We start from the raw sequence: 21,429 nt of genomic DNA on the forward strand, positions 1-21,429 counted from the left end.
GATGATCAGTTTAGTTGTGTTGTGGTGATGATCAGTTTAGTTGTGTTGTGGTGATGATCAGTTTAGTTGTGTTGTGGTGATGATCAGTTGTGTTGTGTTGTGGTGATGATCAGTTTAGTTGTGTTGTGGTGATGATCAGTTGTGTTGTTGGTGATGATTCAGTTGTGTTGTGGTGATGATCAGTTTAGTTGTGTTGTGGTGATGATCAGTTGTGTTGTGGTGATGATCAGTTTAGTTGTGTTGTGGTGATGATCAGTTGTGTTGTGGTGATGATCAGTTGTGTTGTGGTGATGATCAGTTTAGTTGTGTTGTGGTGATGATCAGTTTAGTTGTGTTGTGGTGATGATCAGTTTAGTTGTGTTGTGGTGATGATCAGTTTAGTTGTGTTGTGGTGATGATCAGTTTAGTTGTGTTGATGATAAGTTTAGTTGTGTTGTGTTGATGATCAGTTTAGTTGTGTTGTGGTGATGATCAGTTGTGTTGTGGTGATGATCAGTTGTGTTGTGGTGATGATAAGTTTAGTTGTGTTTGTGGTGATGATCAGTTAGTTGTGTTGTGGTGAGTGATCAGTTTAGTTGTGTTGTGGTGATGATCAGTTTAGTTGTGTTGTGGTGATGATCAGTTTAGTTGTGTTGTGGTGATGATCAGTTTAGTTGTGTTGTGGTGATGATCAGTTTAGTTGTGTTGTGGTGATGATCGTTGTATTGTGGTGATGAGATCAGTTGTGTGTGGTGATTATCAGTTTAGTTGTGTTGTGGTGTTGATCAGTTTAGTTTGTGTTTTGGTGTTGATCAGTTTAGTTGTGTTGTGGTGATGATCAGTTTTAGTTGTGTTGTGGTGATGATCAGTTTAGTTGTGTTGTGGTGATGATCACTTTAGTTGTGTTGTGGTGATGATTAGTTTAGTTGTGTTGTGGTGATGATCAGTTTAGTTGTGGTGATGATCAGTTGTGTTGTGTTGTGGTGATGATCAGTTTAGTTGTGTTGTGGTGATGATCAGTTGTGTTGTGGTGATGATCAGTTTTAATTGTGTTGTGGTGATGATCAGTTGTGTTGCGGTGATGATCAGTTTAGTTGTGTTGGTGGTGATGATCAGTTTAGTTGTGTTGTGGTGATGATCAGTTTAGTAGTGTTGTGGTTGATGATCTGTTTAGTTGTGTTGATGATCAGTTGTGTTGTGTTGTGGTGATGATCAGTTGTGTTGTGGTGATGATCAGTTTAGTAGTTGTGTTGTGGTGATGATCAGTTGTGTTGTGATGATCAGTTTAGTTGTGTTGTGTTGATGATCAGTTTAGTTGTGTTGTGGTGATGATCAGTTGTGTTGTGGTGATGATCAGTTTAGTTGTGTTGTGGTGATGATCAGTTTAGTTGTGTTGTGGTGATGATCAGTTTAGTAGTGTTGTGTTGATGATCTGTTTAGTTGTGTTGATGATCATTGTGGTGATGATCAGTTGTGTTGTGTTGTGGTGATGAATCAGTTTAGTTGTGTTGTGGTGATGATCAGTTGTGTTGTGATGATCAGTTTAGTTGGTTGTTGTTTGATGATCAGTTTATGTTGTGTTGTGGTGATGATCAGTTTAGTTGTGTTGTGTTGATGATCAGTTTAGTTGTGTTGTGGTGATGATCAGTTTAGTTGTGTTGTGGTGATGATCAGTTTAGTTGTGTTGTGGTGATTATCAGTTGTGTTGTGGTGATGATCAGTTGTGTTGTGGTGATGATCAGTTTAGTTGTGTTGATGATATTTAGTTGTGTTGTGTTGATGATCAGTTTAGTTGTGTTGTGGTGATGATCAGTTGTGTTGTGGTGATGATCAGTTGTGGTTGTGGTGATGATCAGTTGTGTTGTGTTGTGGTGATGATCAGTTTAGTTGTGTTGTGGTGATGATCAGTTTAGTTGTGTTGTGGTGATGATCAGTTTAGTTGTGTTTGTGGTGATGATCAGTTTAGTGGTTGTTGCGGTGATGATCAGTTTAGTTGTGTTGTGGTGATGATCAGTTTAGTTGTGTTTTGTGATGATCAGTTTAGTTGTGTTGTGGTGATGATCAGTTTAGTTGTGTTGTGGTGATGATCAGTTTAGTTGTGTTGATGATAAGTTTAGTTGTGTTGTGGTGATGATCAGTTTAGTTGTGTTGTGGTGATGATCAGTTGTGTTGTGGTGATGATCAGTTGTGTTGTGGTGATGATCAGTTTAGTTGTGTTGTGGTGATGATCAGTTTAGTTGTGTTGTGGTGATGATCAGTTTAGTTGTGTTGCGGTGATGATCAGTTTAGTTGTGTTGTGGTGATGATCAGTTTAGTTGTGTTGCGGTGATGATCAGTTTAGTTGTGTTGTGGTGATGATCAGTTTAGTTGTGTTGTGGGTGATGATCAGTTTAGTTGTGTTGTGGTGATGATCAGTTAGTTGTGGTGATGATGAGTTTAGTTGTGTTGTGTTGATGATCAGTTTAGTTGTGTTGTGGTGATGATCAGTTGTGTTGTGGTGATGATCAGTTGTGTTGTGGTGATGATCAGTTTAGTTGTGTTGTGGTGATGATCAGTTTAGTTGTGTTGTGGTGATGATCAGTTTGGTTGTGTTGTGGTGATGATCAGTTTAGTTGTGTTGATGATAAGTTTAGTTGTGTTGTGTTGATGATCAGTTTAGTTGTGTTGTGGTGATGATCAGTTGTGTTGTGGTGATGATCAGTTGTGTTGTGGTGATGATCAGTTTAGTTGTGTTGTGGTGATGATCAGTTTTAGTTGTGTTGTGGTGATGATCAGTTTAGTTGTGTTGTGGTGTTGATCAGTTTAGTTGTGTTGTGGTGATGATCAGTTCTGTTGTGTTGTGGTTATGATCAGTTGTGTTGTGTTGTGGTGATGATCAGATGTGTTGTGTTGTGGTTATGATCAGTTGTGTGTGTGTTGTGGTTATGATCAGTTTAGTTGTGTTGTTGGTGATGATCAGTTTAGTTGTGTTGTGGTGATGATCAGTTTTAGTTGTGTTGTGGTGATGATCAGTTTAGTTGTGTTGTGGTTAGATCAGCTTTAGTTGTGTCGTGGTGATGATCATTTTAGTTGTGTTGTGGTGTTGATCAGTTTAGTTGTGTCGTGTTGATGATCAGTTGTGTTGTGGTGATGATCAGTTTAGTTGTGTTGTGGTGTTGATCAGTTTAGTTGTGTCCGTGTTGATGATCAGTTGTGTTTGTGGTGATGATCAGTTTAGTTGTGTTGTGGTGTTGATCAGTTTAGTTGGTGTCGTGTTGATGATCAGTTGTTGTTGTGGTGATGATCAGTTGGTGTTGTGGTGATGATCACTTTAGTTGTGTTGTGGTGATGATCAGTTGTGGTTTGTGGTGATGATCAGTTGTGTTGTGGTGATGATCAGTTTAGTTGTGTTGTGGTGATGATCAGTTTAGTTGTGTGTGGTGATGATCAGTGTTAGTTGTGTTGTGGTGATGATCAGTTTAGTTGTGTTGTGGTGATGATCAGTTTAGTTGTGTTGATGATAAGTTTAGTTGTGTTGTGTTGATGATCAGTTTAGTTGTGTTGTGGTGATGATCAGTTGTGTTGTGGTGATGATCAGTTGTGTTGTGGTGATGATAAGTTTAGTTGTGTTGTGGTGATGATCAGTTAGTTGTGTTGTGGTGATGATCAGTTTAGTTGTGTTGTGGTGATGATCAGTTTAGTTGTTTTGTGGTGATGATCAGTTTAGTTGTGTTGTGGTGACGATCAGTTTAGTTGTTGTTGTGGTGATGATCAGTTTAGTTGTGTTGTGGTGATGATCAGTTGTGTTGTGGTGATGATCAGTTGTGTTGTGGTGATTATCAGTTTAGTTGTGTTGTGTGTTGATCAGTTTAGTTGTGTTGTGGTGTTGATCAGTTTAGTTGTGTTGTGGTGATGATCAGTTAGTTGTGTTGTGGTGATGATCAGTTTAGTTGTGTTGTGGTGATGATCACTTTAGTTGTGTTGTGGTGATGATTAGTTTTAGTTGTGTTGTGGTGATGATCAGTTGTGTTGTGGTGATGATCAGTTTAGTTGTGGTGATGATCAGTTGTGTTGTGTTGTGGTGATGATCAGTTTAGTTGTGTTGTGGTGATGATCAGTTTAGGTTGTGTTGTGGTGATGATCAGTTGTGTTGTGGTGATGATCAGTTTAATTGTGTTGTGGTGATGATCAGTTTAGTTGTGTTGGCGGTGATGATCAGTTTAGTTGTGTTGTGGTGATGATCAGTTGTGTTGTGGTGATGATCAGTTTAGTTGTGTTGTGGTGATGATCAGTTTAGTTGTGTTGTGGTGATGATCAGTTTAGTTATGTTGTGGTGATGATCAGTTTAGTAGTGTTGTGTTGATGATCTGTTTAGTTGTGTTGATGATCATTGTGGTGATGATCAGTTGTGTTGTGGTGATGATCAGTTAGTTGTGTTTGTGGTGATGATCAGTTGTGTTGTGATGATCAGTTTAGTTGTGTTGTGTTGATGATCAGTTTAGTTGTGTTGTGGTGATGATCAGTTTAGTTGTGTTGTGTTGATGATCAGTTAGTTGTGTTGTGGTGATGATCAGTTTAGTTGTGTTGTGGTGATGATCAGTTTAGTTGTGTTGTGGTGATGATCAGTTGTGTTGTGGTGATGATCAGTTGTGTTGTGGTGATGATCAGTTTAGTTGTGTTGATGATAAGTTTAGTTGTGTTGTGTTGATGATCAGTTTAGTTGTGTTGTGGTGATGATCAGTTGTGTTGTGGTGATGATCAGTTGTGTTGTGGTGATGATCAGTTGTGTTGTGTTGTGGTGATGATCAGTTTAGTTGTGTTGTGGTGATGATCAGTTTAGTTGTGTTGTGGTGATGATCAGTTTAGTTGTGTTGTGGTGATGATCAGTTTAGTTGTGTTGCGGTGATGATCAGTTTAGTTGTGTTGTGGTGATGATCAGTTTAGTTGTGTTGTGGTGATGATCAGTTTAGTTGTGTTGTGGTGATGATCAGTTTAGTTGTGTTGTGGTGATGATCAGTTTAGTTGTGTTGATGATAAGTTTAGTTGTGTTGTGTTGATGATCAGTTTAGTTGTGTTGTGGTGATGATCAGTTGTGTTGTGGTGATGATCAGTTGTGTTGTGGTGATGATCAGTTTAGTTGTGTTGTGGTGATGATCAGTTTAGTTGTGTTGTGGTGATGATCAGTTTAGTTGTGTTGCGGTGATGATCAGTTTAGTTGTGTTGTGGTGATGATCAGTTTAGTTGTGTTGCGGTGATGATCCGTTTAGTTGTGTTGTGGTGATGATCAGTTTAGTTGTGTTGTGGTGATGATCAGTTTAGTTGTGTTGTGGTGATGATCAGTTTAGTTGTGTTGATGATAAGTTTAGTTGTGTTGTGTTGATGATCAGTTTAGTTGTGTTGTGGTGATGATCAGTTGTGTTGTGGTGATGATCAGTTGTGTTGTGGTGATGATCAGTTTAGTTGTGTTGTGGTGATGATCAGTTAGTTGTGGTGTGGTGATGATCAGTTTAGTTGTGTTGTGGTGATGATCAGTTGTGTTGTGTTGTGGTGATGATCAGTTTAGTTGTGTTGATGATAAGTTTAGTTGTGTTGTGTTGATGATCAGTTTAGTTGTGTTGTGGTGATGATCAGTTGTGTTGTGGTGATGATCAGTTGTGTTGTGGTGATGATCAGTTTAGTTGTGTTGTGGTGATGATCAGTTTAGTTGTGTTGTGGTGATGATCAGTTTAGTTGTGTTGTGGTGATGATCAGTTGTGTTGTGTTGTGGTTATGATCAGTTTAGTTGTGTTGTGGGTGATGATCAGTTTAGTTGTGTTGTGGTGATGATCAGTTTAGTTGTGTTGTGGTGATGATCAGTTTAGTTGTGTTGTGGTGTTGATCAGTTTAGTTGTGTTGTGGTGATGATCAGTTCTGTTGTGTTGTGGTTATGATCAGTTGTGTTGTGTTGTGGTGATGATCAGATGTGTTGTGTTGTGGTTATGATCAGTTGTGTTGTGTTGTGGTTATGATCAGTTTAGTTGTGTTGTGGTGATGATCAGTTTAGTTGTGTTGTGGTGATGATCAGTTTAGTTGTGTTGTGGTGATGATCAGTTTAGTTGTGTTGTGGTTATGATCAGTTTAGTTGTGTCGTGGTGATGATCAGTTTAGTTGTGTTGTGGTGTTGATCAGTTTAGTTGTGTCGTGTTGATGATCAGTTGTGTTGTGGTGATGATCAGTTTAGTTGTGTTGTGGTGTTGATCAGTTTAGTTGTGTCGTGTTGATGATCAGTTGTGTTGTGGTGATGATCAGTTTAGTTGTGTTGTGGTGTTGATCAGTTTAGTTGTGTCGTGTTGATGATCAGTTGTGTTGTGGTGATGATCAGTTTAGTTGTGTTGTGGTGATGATCAGTTAGTTGTGTTGTGGTGATGATCAGTTAGTTGTGTTGTGGTGATGATCAGTTTAGTTGTGTTGTGGTTATGATCAGTTTAGTTGTGTCGTGGTGATGATCAGTTTAGTTGTGTTGTGGTGTTGATCAGTTTAGTTGTGTCGTGTTGATGATCAGTTGTGTTGTGGTGATGATCAGTTTAGTTGTGTTGTGGTGTTGATCAGTTTAGTTGTGTCGTGTTGATGATCAGTTGTGTTGTGGTGATGATCAGTTTAGTTGTGTTGTGGTGTTGATCAGTTTAGTTGTGTCGTGTTGATGATCAGTTGTGTTGTGGTGATGATCAGTTTAGTTGTGTTGTGGTGATGATCAGTTTAGTTGTGTTGTGGTGATGATCAGTTTAGTTGTGTTGTGGTGATGATCAGTTTAGTTGTGTTGATGATAAGTTTAGTTGTGTTGTGTTGATGATCAGTTTAGTTGTGTTGTGGTGATGATCAGTTGTGTTGTGGTGATGATCAGTTGTGTTGTGGTGATGATCAGTTTAGTTGTGTTGTGGTGATGATCAGTTTAGTTGTGTTGTGGTGATGATCAGTTTAGTTGTGTTGTGGTGATGATCAGTTGTGTTGTGTTGTGGTGATGATCAGTTTAGTTGTGTTGATGATAAGTTTAGTTGTGTTGTGTTGATGATCAGTTTAGTTGTGTTGTGGTGATGATCAGTTGTGTTGTGGTGATGATCAGTTGTGTTGTGGTGATGATCAGTTTAGTTGTGTTGTGGTGATGATCAGTTTAGTTGTGTTTGTGGTGATGATCAGTTTAGTTGTGTTGTGGTGATGATCAGTTGTGTTGTGTTGTGGTTATGATCAGTTTAGTTGTGTTGTGGTGATGATCAGTTTAGTTGTGTTGTGGTGATGATCAGTTTAGTTGTGTTGTGGTGATGATCAGTTTAGTTGTGTTGTGGTGTTGATCAGTTTAGTTGTGTCGTGTTGATGATCAGTTGTGTTGTGGTGATGATCAGTTTAGTTGTGTTGTGGTGATGATCAGTTTAGTTGTGTTGTGGTGATGATCAGTTTAGTTGTGTTGTGGTTATGATCAGTTTAGTTGTGTCGTGGTGATGATCAGTTTAGTTGTGTTGTGGTGTTGATCAGTTTAGTTGTGTCGTGTTGATGATCAGTTGTGTTGTGGTGATGATCAGTTTAGTTGTGTTGTGGTGATGATCAGTTTAGTTGTGTTGTGGTGATGATCAGTTTAGTTGTGTTGTGGTGATGATCAGTTTAGTTGTGTTGTAGTGATGGTCAGTTGTGTTGTGTTGTGGTGATAATGAGATTATCTACAGTATGTTGATTGGTAATTTATAGCCATATATGAACACATATTTTCAAAAAGTATTAGCTGTGTGTATTGTATATCAGATTTCTCTGTGGAGCTGATTACATATAAAATACAGCACTTTTTAATTGAAATTGCATTTATTTTGCTTAGGATTTTCTAGAACCGAACTCTAAAATTGGGTTTTAAATCCTGAGATGATTTTGTTGACTGATTTTCTAGAGGAGATTTTTATGGCTCTTTTTATTTGTCCATAAATCTCAAGATACGGTTCTGATTATGTTCCATTTACACTGATAGTTTTAGCACTTTAACACTGAAAACTGTTGACAAAGTCCTTCAGAACACAGAGAGGAATAGATGTATTATGTGTGTGTGTGTGTGTGTGTGTGTGTGTGTGTGTGTGTGTGTGTGTGTGTGTGTGTGTGTGTGTGTGTGTGTGTGCGTGCGTGCGTGCCTGCGTGCGTGCGTGTGCGTGTGTTTTTAAAAGTGTGTGTTATAAAGCCGTCTTTTATAATATACTTTCCAAATAGAGAAAGCCAAATACTTAAAGGCACAGTTCACCCAGAAATGAACATTCTGTCATCATCTACTGCTGAAAACCTGTAACAATTGACCTCCATAGTTTGTTTTTCCTACAATGGAAGTAAATGGTTACAAGATTAAATCTTTCTCATATATCTTCTTTTGTGTTCAACAGAATCAAACAAACTCATAAAAGTTTTAAAACAAGTGAAGCGAGAGTAAACAGTGAGTGAATTTTCATTTTTTGGGGTGAACCGTTCCTTTAAACGTCTGCTTCGTATGTTTTCTGTGCATTAGTTGTGGAAAAGCAGTGCTGTAGATGCGGGATTATATGGACAGAAGGACAGCGAGGAGATCTGGAGCCACAGGAAGCAGCGCTGGAGAGAATGGAGATGAAGGAGAGAGAGAGATGGAGAGATGGACGGACGGAGGGGAACGGCACATAATTAGCAGTGCAGGGGGCAGAGAAGCCTGACAATGAGCCTCTGTTTCTGACCCACACAATACAGCACTATCAGTTTCATCATCTCTCTCTCTCTCTCTCTCTCTCTCCCTCTCTCTCTCTGTCACTTATTTTTAAATTGTAATGGGCTACTTAATTTATTTGAATGACTTATTAACCAGGGATTTACAAAATACATTTCAGACAAAACCCATCAAGTAATTTATAGTAAATGATCCAGTGTGTTGAATTATACTATAGTAAAGTGTGTATTATACATATTATAGTATCTACAGCTCTTTGTTAAAGAATGCTCCAGCATACTGTAGTAATATCCATAGTGAACTGATAATCTAATAAATACTGTAGTACACTTTTTACTACAGTAAACTGCGGTGTAGTGTAGTTTAATATACCCTATAGTTGTAGAAAACTACAGTATTGGGTCATTTGTTTATAGCAACTGTAGAATCACCACAACAGATTAACTACAATTGTTGTGTTACCATAGCAACTGTTGATACACCACAACAGATTAACTACGATTGTTGTGTTACCATAGCAACTGTTGAATCACCACAACAGATTAACTACAATTGTTGTGTTACCGTAGAAACTGTTGCATCACGACAACAGATTAATAACTATAGCTGTTGTGTTACCATAGCAACTGTAGAATCACCACAACAGGTCAATTACTGTAGTTGTTGTGTTACTATAGCAACTGTAGAATCCTCACAACAGATTAATTACTTTAGTTGTTGTGTTACCATAGCAACTGTAGAATCGCCAAAACAGATTAGTAACTATAGTTGTGTTACTATAGCAACTGTAGAACCACCACAACAGATTAATTACTTTAGTTGTTGTGTTACCATAGCAACTGTAGAATCACCACAACAGATTAATTACTGTAGTTGTTGTGTTACCATAGCAACTGTAGAATCACCACAACAGATTAATTACTTTAGTTGTTGTGCTACTATAGCAACAGTAGAATCACCACAACAGATGGATAAATGTAGTTGTTGTGTTACTATAGTAACTGTAGAATCACCACAACAGATTAATTACTGTAGTTGTTGTGTTACTATAGCAACTGTAGAATCCTCACAACAGATTAATTACTTTAGTTGTTGTGTTACCATAGCAACTGTAGAATCGCCAAAACAGATTAGTAACTATAGTTGTGTTACTATAGCAACTGTAGAACCACCACAACAGATTAATTACTTTAGTTGTTGTGTTACCATAGCAACTGTAGAATCACCACAACAGATTAATTACTGTAGTTGTTGTGTTACCATAGCAACTGTAGAATCACCACAACAGATGGATAAATATAGTTGCTGTGTTACTATAGCAACTGTAGAATCACCACAACAGATTAATTACTATAGATGTTTTGTTACCATAGCAACTGTAGAATCACACCAGATTAATACCTATAGTTGTTGTGTTACCATAGCAACTGTAGAATCACAACAACAGATTAATAAATATAGTTGTTGTGTTACCATAGCAGCTGTAGAATCACCACAACTGATTAATTACTTTAGTTTTTGTGTTGCCATAGCAACTGTAGAATCACCACAACAGATTAATAAATATAGTTGTTGTGTTACCATAGCAGCTGTAGAATCACCACAACAGATTAATTACTTTAGTTTTTGTGTTGCCATAGCAACTGTAGAATCACCACAACAGATTAACTCAAGTACTTTACTACAGTATGATGATTAATTTTTTAACTATTTATTTTATGTATTTATTTTTAGCTGCATGTGAAAGTATTTGAGATCATTTCTAAATCAGGAATGTAAGAAATTGTAAATAATAATAATACAAATAAATAAATAAGTTAAATAACTGTAATTAAACCTCTCTCTCTCTCTCTCTCTCGCTCTGTTTGTTTAGTTGATACATTTTAGTAATGTCAAGCAAAAAATGGCTTTTTATGTCACTAGAAAATGTAAAAAGAAATATATATATATTTACAAAAATGTCAAGTGTTTTCTCAAATGTTGTCAAATCCAGAATATGAATAGATTTTTGTTATCATATATTAATACTTGATCTTTTAAAAATGTAAACTATTTAAATGGGTTTCTTAAAGTTGTAGAAGATAAGCTGTGTTCTGCTTTGTTGTTAGGTTTGCATAAGATGTAGTGGGTTTAGTTTTTATTGGTATTTTGTTTTTGTTATAATTGTAATAATGTGATGTGAAAATCTCATCTCATCTCTTTCTCTTTCTCTCTCCCTCAGGCAGGTCTTTTTCTCTCTCTTTCTCTCCCCCAGACTCTTGTCCATCAGAAGGTTAATGGAGAGCCTGTGATCTGCACATCAGACGCTGCTGTGACCCGCTCAACCCTACACACACACACACACACACACACACACACAGCACATTACTGCAGTATTATAGTGTTCATCACATTATACCACAGAGACCAGATCTGCTCATGAATATTAGTTTAATTCTGCTCTTCCTTTCCAACTGTTAATGACTGTTCAGCTTAATTGTTTGATTATTTAATTGATACACACACACACACACACACACACACACAAAAGTTAACAGGGATAGTTTTCATTCAGAAATTGCTGTTAAATGTCTCAATTATAAAAATGACAATAATACATTGTTAAAAAAATACTATAGTAATCACTGTCTTATACTTATACTGTGTGTGTGTGTGTGTGTGTGTGTGTGTGTGTGTGTGTGTGTGTGTGTGTGTGTGTGTGTGTGTGTGTGTGTTCCAGTTTAATTTAACTATTGTAGATTAAGTTCTATTAATATTGGAATTTAATTGATTTTACCTCTTATAGTTTCAGTTTAATTACAATTTAGTTCATGGTTTTTTATATATAATTTAGTATTTTTGTAGATTTATTCATGTTTAAATTTAGTTTGTGTTATTAATAAAGATGATAAAGGGTTTTATGGCAACTAGATAAAAAAAAGTTTAGCTTTGTGGCTACAGGAACTTAAAGTTAACTTAACTTTATTAACTCCGGGTTTCTGCAGGCTTCACCAAGGTAAATTTAAGACTTTTTAAGACATTTTTTAAACCATTATGAATAAAATTTTAGACTTATACAGGGCTGAATGCTAAGGATTTTATTTGAATATCCCAGTTGGATACATTTAATAATACAATAATAATAATTTAATAATAACAAATACACTGAAAATATAATATATATATATAATATATAAAAATATTCAAAGATGATTCCTTGGATTTACTCAATTTTTTTTACGTTAAAAGATTGTAAATAATTTATTTGGGCTGAATTTAAACAAATTAAGTTGAACATTATTAAATTTAATTTCTTTAAATTCAACACAAATAAATTCTTTGCAACAGTTAAATCTAATAGTTATAGTTTTGTCAGTGTATGGGTCAGGTCATCAGCAATAAATATATGGAGAACTTTTAAACCAATGTTTTTGTGAGAAAAATAATTAAACCATTACGATAAATAGAGGTTGTGTATGTGTGTGTGTGTGTATATATATATATATATATATATATATATATATATATATATATATATATATATATATATATATATAAAGTTAAACATTTTATTGAGATGGATTGTTGGTGATTGTTCATGTATAGCTATTTAGCCAACACAAAGTAAAATTAAGACCTGTTAAAAAAAAAAGATTTAAGACCTACAACACAATATTTTAGTACATTTAAGACCTTTTAAGGGCTAAAATCTGGACATTTTATACATTTTAAGGCCCCGCTGACATCCTGTTACTTTGATAATTAATGATGCTAAAGATCTAATGAGGACTACTGAAATAAAATACTCATTGAATTTACTAAACATTTTAGGGTGAGTGGTTGCAAGCAATGTATATGGGCTGAATTTAAACAAATTAAATTTAGTAATGTTCAACTCAATCAGTTTAAATTCAACCCATATAAGTCAGAGCTGTAGCCAGCCTACCGAAAGGGCTATTTTCTGAAAAAGTGGAGCTTTTTGCAGTTATTCTCCTCAATTTCTAATAAATTATGAGGTTCAAACACTGCATTTTAGTGACACTTTAAGCACTAATCCTTGCTGCATTAGCTTGTCAGATGGTGATCATAACCACACTTTTTTGAAGCAACAAAAATATTTCCTACAATATTGTCAAAGTGCTTACCATATTACTTTACCACAAAGAGTTTTAGAAATGTGCATTTAAACTGTAAGTTATTAGTTTTATAAAAAAAATTTATTAGAAATGAAAAGTAAAAAATACTTATAAAATGCAAATTTATTATCATGCATCATTAAAAAACAATGTGTTAAAACTTATTAAAAACCAACTAAAATGTTCAAAACTGTAGCCTGTAGGTAAATAAAAAACTGACCAGCTAGTTTCCTTTGTAAATTTTAATGATTTTAATTTTAATTTGTCTTAAAGCCTTATCCTATTGGTTATTTTCACAATTTATGATGGCATACTGTCAAAAATGGGCTCATTTAGGGGCCAAATTCTGCGCTTTGTCAGTGGTGGGGGGGGGGGGGGTGGTCTTTCGAACCACCTAAACCCCCTGTAAATTGTTCGCAACAATTTCCAATGAACCATTTTTTTTTTCAGTGAGGCTTCAGGTGATGTCATTTCCTGCGGCTTTAGTTCGGATTTAGTTCGATTTGTAAACAAAAAAAACTTGATAGAAAATGAGAATTAAACACAAGTTAGGCATCAGTCATCAAAAATCCACAACAAAACACGTTTAGGCTGAAGCTTTTCAGTTGGAGAGGGAAAAGATAAGAAATGTGAATCTTTGTTTCTATATTTTTATATTAGATATAGTTCAACGGTCACTGTTAGGAGCAGGAGTTCACAGGCCGGTTAATAACCTGCTGACCACAAGTTAGCCGTCTATTATTTCCCTCCACTTTAATAAAAATGACAAGACTGATTATCTTTTGGCTGTTGGACAGACTAGTTGTTAAGTCTTATAAATATAACCTGTTTATGCAACTGACTGCGGAGCGTTGAGTTTATTTGTTTATTTGTTTGTGTGTATTAGTTGTGAATGTGTTTTCTGCTCTCTGTCGCCCTCTGCTGCTGATCATCAACCTGTAGAGAACTAACTGAGCTGTGTAATTGAAACAGGTGTGTATGAGTTCATCTCCTACAGGGGATCTGCGGTGTTTTACAGTGTTGTTTACTGTTCGACACTGATCTCAGAACAGCGGTCAGATCATGGTGCGTATTACACATACGATCGGGGTTGTTGTCAACATTATCAGTAATGCTAGTTTGTGTAATACATGCTTCAGGGAATCAAACTTACGTATTTATTTAAATTAAATCTAATTTATTAATGAAGTTTTCCGTGTTTTGAGGGGTATTTAGTGTATTTCTGACCTACAGTAACACCTGATTAGCTATATAAGAGGTTACTGTAGGTCAAAATATACAAACTTTGCGTCTATTTTGACCTTACTTTCAGGTTATATGTAGATACAAACACCTGTCTACATATATATTAAGAGAAAAGTGTCTTTTGAACACTTACGGTGTCCATCGGTGCTGTAGATCTGCCCGTTTCAGACGGTTGACGAGTATGTTCCCGCACAGACTGATTGGCGCGATTATGCATTCACAATGGTATGACCCGTTATAGGGGTGGTCAAATGTATATTTATGTTATCTATTATTTTAATTGTTAATATTATTTTTTTAAATACACAAAAGAGAAAACTATTCCTCGCTTTTAAAGTGCTGATCCCCCCAGTATATCTTTTTTTGATGTCCTTCAGAGGGGACCAAGTGTTAATTAAGGGGGTCAATTCCCCCCAAACCCCCCTGTAATTCACACTCTGGGTCAGACGCTAAACACTCTTTAGCGCAAGACATTCAACCAAAGTAAGTTTAATGCACTTTTTCGAAAGACACCTAAAATGATTATCATAAACTTTGAATAGATGCTAAAATGACCTTAATTCATAATTATTTTAGAATTATCTTAATTCTTTTTAAATTGTTACTTTTAAATAGCTAAAAATTTGTATTATTAGAAGTGTAAATTGATAACATTTACTATTTTTGTAACTTATAATGGTATCATCCTTTGTGTTAATTGGTAATAATTATATTAATCGTTATAATTTATTCACAACATGTTTTACTTCTGCTACAATCATTATTATTCTCTTTACACTTTTAAAGTGATAACATTTTTAATATGAGTGTAGGCTACTGATAATTATTTATTTCTGTTGGTAATGTATCAGTTTATTATTTATGATCATTATTATTTACATGTACAATAATACAATTCATAATTAATTTGTTTTCATACATTTTTGCCTATTATTATTATTATTATTATTATTATTATTATTATTATTATTATTATTGTTGTTGTTGTTATTATTATTACTATGTAATACTTTATTTGTAATTAGTTTTTTAAATAGCTAAAATTATTATTATTATTCATAATATTTACTATTTTTATTTGTAATTTCTAAATTGTGTTAATTATTAGTAATGATATCAATCTTTAATCTTTTTTAACTACTTTATTGATAGTATATCATGATTCTTTGTACACTTTAAATTAATACATGTTTTAATATTACTGATAATAATTTATACATTTTGTTTGTAATGAATAATTTTATTATCTGTGAACATTATTATTGATATAATCATTATTATTGTATTTTTATTTAGCATTTTTCCTAACGTTTTTATATTCTATCAATATATCAGTCTATTTTCATTATTATTATAGTACAGCACTGCTGCTGTGTGTTGTTGAGACTATGGCTGAGCAGCAGAGGGCGCTGGTGTTGTGTGTTACCAGTTTTTCTAGTATTGTTGCGCCATCTGTTGGTGAGATTGAAGATCTGCAGCTGCTCAGGTATGTGTGCGTGCGTGTGTGAGAAGTTTATATTAGTTGCTGTTTTGAAATATTAATCCGCCCGAGCGTTGTCTGTAAAAGTCTGTACTGTGTTAAATAACTCTTAGATTTACTGAACATCTGTGCAGTTTCAGGAATTGATTGTGTTTTCTGCAGCATTGAGGTCATGTGATTATAGCACCGAGGTCGCGCGCGCGGGTAAAGTCTAGAAGGGATACAGCTGCGGATACTCATACCAATAGGCTATATCATCATTTTTGTGACACTGTACAATAATAATTGATGTTTTTTTAGATTTCTGTGAGGGTTTGTGTTGTTGTTCGTTAATATAATACGATTAATTGAGAATATTTAATAATAAGTTTCGTTAACGTCCGGCCGCAGCTGTATCCCTTCGCGCGCTGAGGCGATGACGTCAAAAGAGCCAACAAAACAAAAACAAAAAGAGACTTGCAGTAGAAAGATTTATTACATAATCACATCAGAAGGTGCAACACGACAAGATAAAGTGCATTTCAGGAGTTGTTTGTTTGTTTTTTGTGACGCATTCAAGTAAATTTTCTCCGTCAATCAGGAAGACGAGTTTAACCAGTTAAAACAGGATCATAACAGATTCCCATTATCATGCAGCAGCTTCATATTTACACACATCAGACTCTCTCAGAAAACAGAGGAAGGTGATAATAATAGATAATAATCAAAGACAGGTCAACATTATTACGACTATACTGAGCTCTAGTCTATACTACAGTAAAGACTATCAGCTTATATCTGAGATTAACAGTACAGTTGTGATTTAACCCAAACAAACATTCACACAAACACCTCCAAACAACCTCATTCCCTTTTAAAACACAATCTCATTAACATGATGATGTGCAACACAATTTACACAGACTATCAAGTCAAATAAGAGCCAGAGTCAGCTGGTTAAGTGCAAATAATATTCAGGTTAAATAGTAATCCGTGAAGAACTCTATGTGTTAAACTCTAGAAAGCTCGTCATTGCTTTAAACATAAAGTCAAATAGATGAACTTAAGATCACTCAGATTCATCAGAATGGAAATTAATATTCACATTCCTCCATGACTGAGTTGAAAGACCAAGAATTTTAACGATTATAAGTTTAATATAAATAATAAAAGCCAAAGTTGCATATTCATGTTTAAGTTTTCAGTTTGAATCTGTTGTTGTCTGTTGGGTATTTCTATAAAATATGCATGTCATTTATTGATGTTACACTCACACATTTAAGAGGTTCTTATTTTGTTAGACACAAAAGAAGATATTTTGAAAAATGTTGGAAACCGGTAACATTTGACTTCCATTATGTTTGTTTTTCCTACTGTGGAAGTCAATGGTTACTGTTTTCCAGCTGTCTTTAAAATGTCTTGTTTTCATACAGGTTTGGAACAAGTGAACGCTGCAAAACAATAAAATAAATAAATAAATCTTAGAATGTTTGTCTTTGTTCTAGTTCAAATATTCAAAAATGATTAAATTGGGAAGCATTTTGTAGAACAGTGAAAGATGTACATTGTTTTCACAAATATTAAGTCAAAATGAAGTGAGTTTTTCTTTAAGACAAGCAAAATAATCCGCCGATGGGGTAAGCAAAATACATTTCTTTACACAAGATTACTTTGCTCATGGGCAGATTATTGTGTTTGTTTTAAGGTAAAACCAACATAATTTCGACATATTATTTCTGAAAACAAAACAACATTTTTACTTGTCTAGAAAATGTTTCTTAGTTTAAACATCTGTAAATATTTGGACTAGAAACAAGACCGAAACTCTGAGCGAACTATGCTGTTTAATTTAACAACGTGACTCAACATTTGGTTTGTCCATTTTTGACCCAAATTTATAGGTTAAAAAAACGTAAACATCTACTTGTTGAACTTTCGTCACGTAGAAGCCAACGCAATCATACAGCAATTCTTGACTTTTTGATTCAGTGGCTAATTGGTATTAATTTGTACGATCTCATTTGTACATTTTAGTCTGATTTGCTCCTCCCCCAATGAGGCAAGATGTCCTCGCTGCAGTCTATAGGACGATGACATACTGGACCAGGTCCACTACATAGTGAACCTAGTAACACAAACTAAGGTAATGCCCATGCTACTGTGATGGTTGGGTTTAGGGTTGGGGAAGTGTAGACGATCGTCCTCTACGTAATAGACCTGGTCCAGTATGTCATCAAGCTGTGGGCTGCGAGGATTGTCTTAAATGAGGGGCGGGGTTTGAGGCCACGCCTTCTTTTAAAAATCACATATTTTCATATGAACAAAATTTCATGAAGTTAGCCACTGATCTGAGTAGTGTCTGTCTGCGGACTGCAAGACAGGGGCGTAACATGAAGGGGCCTTAAGGGCGTGACTTGAAGTTCGTTAGAGGCGTAACTTGAAGTTATGGAGACATGTCAAAACTATGTTGCTGGAAAGATGGCGCTGTACAGCAGTTATTAACGTCTACTCTAGCCTACTCCAACAAACCTAACCTATTCCACACCTCAACTCAACCATTACAGTTATTAACGCCTATACCTACCACAACCCTAAACCCAACCATAGTTGTTACTGTCTACACCTTCCCCAACCCTAAACCCAACCATCACAGTTGTTAACGTCTACACCTACCCCAACCCTAAACCCAATCGTAGTTGCTACTGTCTACACCTACCCCAACCATTACAGTTGTTAACGTCTACACCTTCCCCAACGCTAAACCCAACCATTACAGTTATTAACGTCTACTCCAACCTACTCCAACCAACCTAACCTACTCCACACCTAAACCCAACCATCACAGTTATTAACGCCTACACCTACCCCAACCCTAAACCCAACCATCACAGTTATTAACGCCTATACCTACAACAACCCTAAACCCAACCGTAGTTATTACTGTCTACACCTTTCCCAACCCTAAACCCAACCATCACAGTTGTTAACGTCTACACCTACCCCAACCCTAAACCCAACCATCACAGTTATTAACGCCTATACCTACAACAACCCTAAACCCAACCGTAGTTATTACTGTCTACACCTTCCCCAACCCTAAACCCAACCATCACAGTTGTTAACGTCTACACCTACACCAACCCTAAACCCAACCATCACAGTTATTAACGCCTATACCTACCACAACCCTAAACCCAACCGTAGTTATTACTGTCTACATCTTCCCCAACCCTAAACCCAACCATCACAGTTGTTAACGTCTACACCTACCCCAACCCTAAACCCAATTGTAGTTGCTACTGTCTACACCTACCCCAACCATTACAGTTGTTAACGTCTACACCTTCCCCAACCCTAAACCCAACCATTACAGTTATTAACGTCTACTCCAACCTACTCCAACCAACCTAACCTACTCCACACCTAAACCCAACCATCACAGTTATAAACGCCTACACCTACCCCAACCCTAAACCCAACCATCACAGTTGTTAACGTCTACACCTACCCCAACCCTAAACCCAACCATCACAGTTATTAACGCCTATACCTACCACAACCCTAAACCCAACCGTAGTTATTACTGTCTACACCTTCCCCAACCCTAAACCCAACCATCACAGTTGTTAACGTCTACACCTACCCCAACCCTAAATCCAACCGTAGTTATTACTGTCTACACCTACCCCAACCATTACAGTTGTTAACGTCTACACCTTCCCCAACCCTAAACCCAACCATTAGAGTTAATAATGTACAGCCGTGAGTTGCGGAGGCTTTCCTACTTGACGCGCTCTGCATTGTACTGTTATTTGCAACCACAGGGGGCGACGCAGAGTAGGCTAACTGTCATAACAAAACAGATGAAGAAGTCCGCCAACTTGCCATCTAGTGAGATCTCGCCTGGTTCAATGGGATCTCGATAACTTAAAGTTACGCCTCTAACTAACGCCCTCTTCATGTTACACCCTCGTCTTGCAGTCCGCAGACAGATACACTTGACTGATCTGACAATACCTAAAATAGTTACGTTTGGTGAGGTCGTGCTGGTAAAAGCACACAGAGGTGAACAGACTACAAAGGTGTTTTGGTGGCGATCAACATTAAAGAATCAGATTTCCCACATGAACAGAGCCTGGTGATTGTCATAATTGCGTTGATTGTAGCCGCGAGCGCAGTGTGAGAGCGTACAGTACAGACAGAATCATCAGCTCATCTCCTTTGGTGACTTGATTTGTGCGTCACTTGTTTCACTCATGGCATCTTACTCTTTTCTTCAGTCATCGGCTTCACTGATGATCCTTTAATCTCCATCGGAAGCCACTTTATGTGACCCCCCCCCCCCCCTCTCTCTCTCTATGGGGTCGCGACCTTTAGGGTCACATGTTCCTTGAGGCCAAACACACCCACTTCCTCCTCTGGGAAGACTGTGATGAGCAGAGTACAAAACCAATGCAGGCAAGGCGATTTAAATAACAGACGTATTTACTCATATAAATATAGTTGAGCATTTATATAAATAAATACATTTAATTAAATATAAATGCATTACTTAAATTTACTATATATATATATATATAGCTAAACTAACGCTTGTTTTCTGGTGATTTAAAGTGCTTATTTAAAGTTACTTTGGATAAACAACTGTAAATGTAAATATGAATTGTATTTATACGTCCAGTAAATATATGATGCATGTATTATAAATGTATTTATAGAGATGAGTTTCTGAGCACATAAAGAAATGATGCATTTTTAGAAACATGTTCATACATTATATAGAGAATTATTATTTTTATAAAAGTTAATTATGTGAATTCTATTTATTTAAATACATTTAGGATTTATAAATAAATGTGTGAACAGAGAATCCATTATAATAAATGATTTTCTTGTAGAAGCATGTTTATGTAAATACGACCCTGGGCCAGAAAATCAGTGTCAATTTTGAGGAATTGAGATTTTTGCGTAATCTGAAAGTTGAACTTATGTTTCCATTAAAGTTTGGTTTGTATACTAGTATTAAAAAAAACGAAATATTTAGAAAATCTCCGTTAAAGTTGTCTATATAAAGTGCTTAGCAACACACACACACACACACACACACACACACACACACACACACACACACACACACATATATATATATATATATCAGAGGTCGCGTTAGACTGTAAAAATTCCGTCATAACCTACTATTGCCCGTCATTTAATTAGCATATTTTCTAATAGCTTTTTTCATTCGTATTTTATTCATGAACTTGCACGACGAGCATATAGTCTAAATTATTCATTTATTTATTTGTCAAATGATGTTCATTGTGGCTATGGCTACTTTTGTGATCAATCAGTGCTGATTTCTGCATCGTTGTGCACCCTCGGACAAATCCGTTACTCATTTTAGCTTTTCCATAGATGTCGCAAACCATTTTGCTGCCTTCCCTCCTGAGCCACGTAAACTCCTGCTCGCTTGGTTGGCCCTTAACAGCTTTCGGCGTCTGTTTGTTCTTCATCGCCCACTGCATCACTTCCTCTTTTTTCACCTTTATCAATAATATTACAACCATTTGGCCGTTTAAAGAAACTTTTGACATTCAGCTGCCATGACATTTTTGCAACTGTACGCAGCGGTGACAAAGAGGAGACAAAACAAGACAATTGCTAATTAATAAGGGCAATCGCCATCAGACGGACAGGAGTGGGAATTACAGTTAGCTACAAATTACAATAGATCGCCTTCAGCATAACCCATCCAAAATGATGGATCACCTTCAGATTTTTCTGTCACTGCTGAAAAAATCAATGACAGAAAATATTCAGTTAACGTGACCTCTGTATCTATATATATATACACACACACACACACACACACACACACACACACACACACACACACACACACACACACACACACATATATATATATATATATATATATATATATATATATATAT

This window comes from Danio aesculapii, chromosome 3 (genome assembly GCF_903798145.1).
Source record: "Danio aesculapii chromosome 3, fDanAes4.1, whole genome shotgun sequence".
Taxonomy (NCBI): Eukaryota; Metazoa; Chordata; class Actinopteri; order Cypriniformes; family Danionidae; genus Danio; species Danio aesculapii.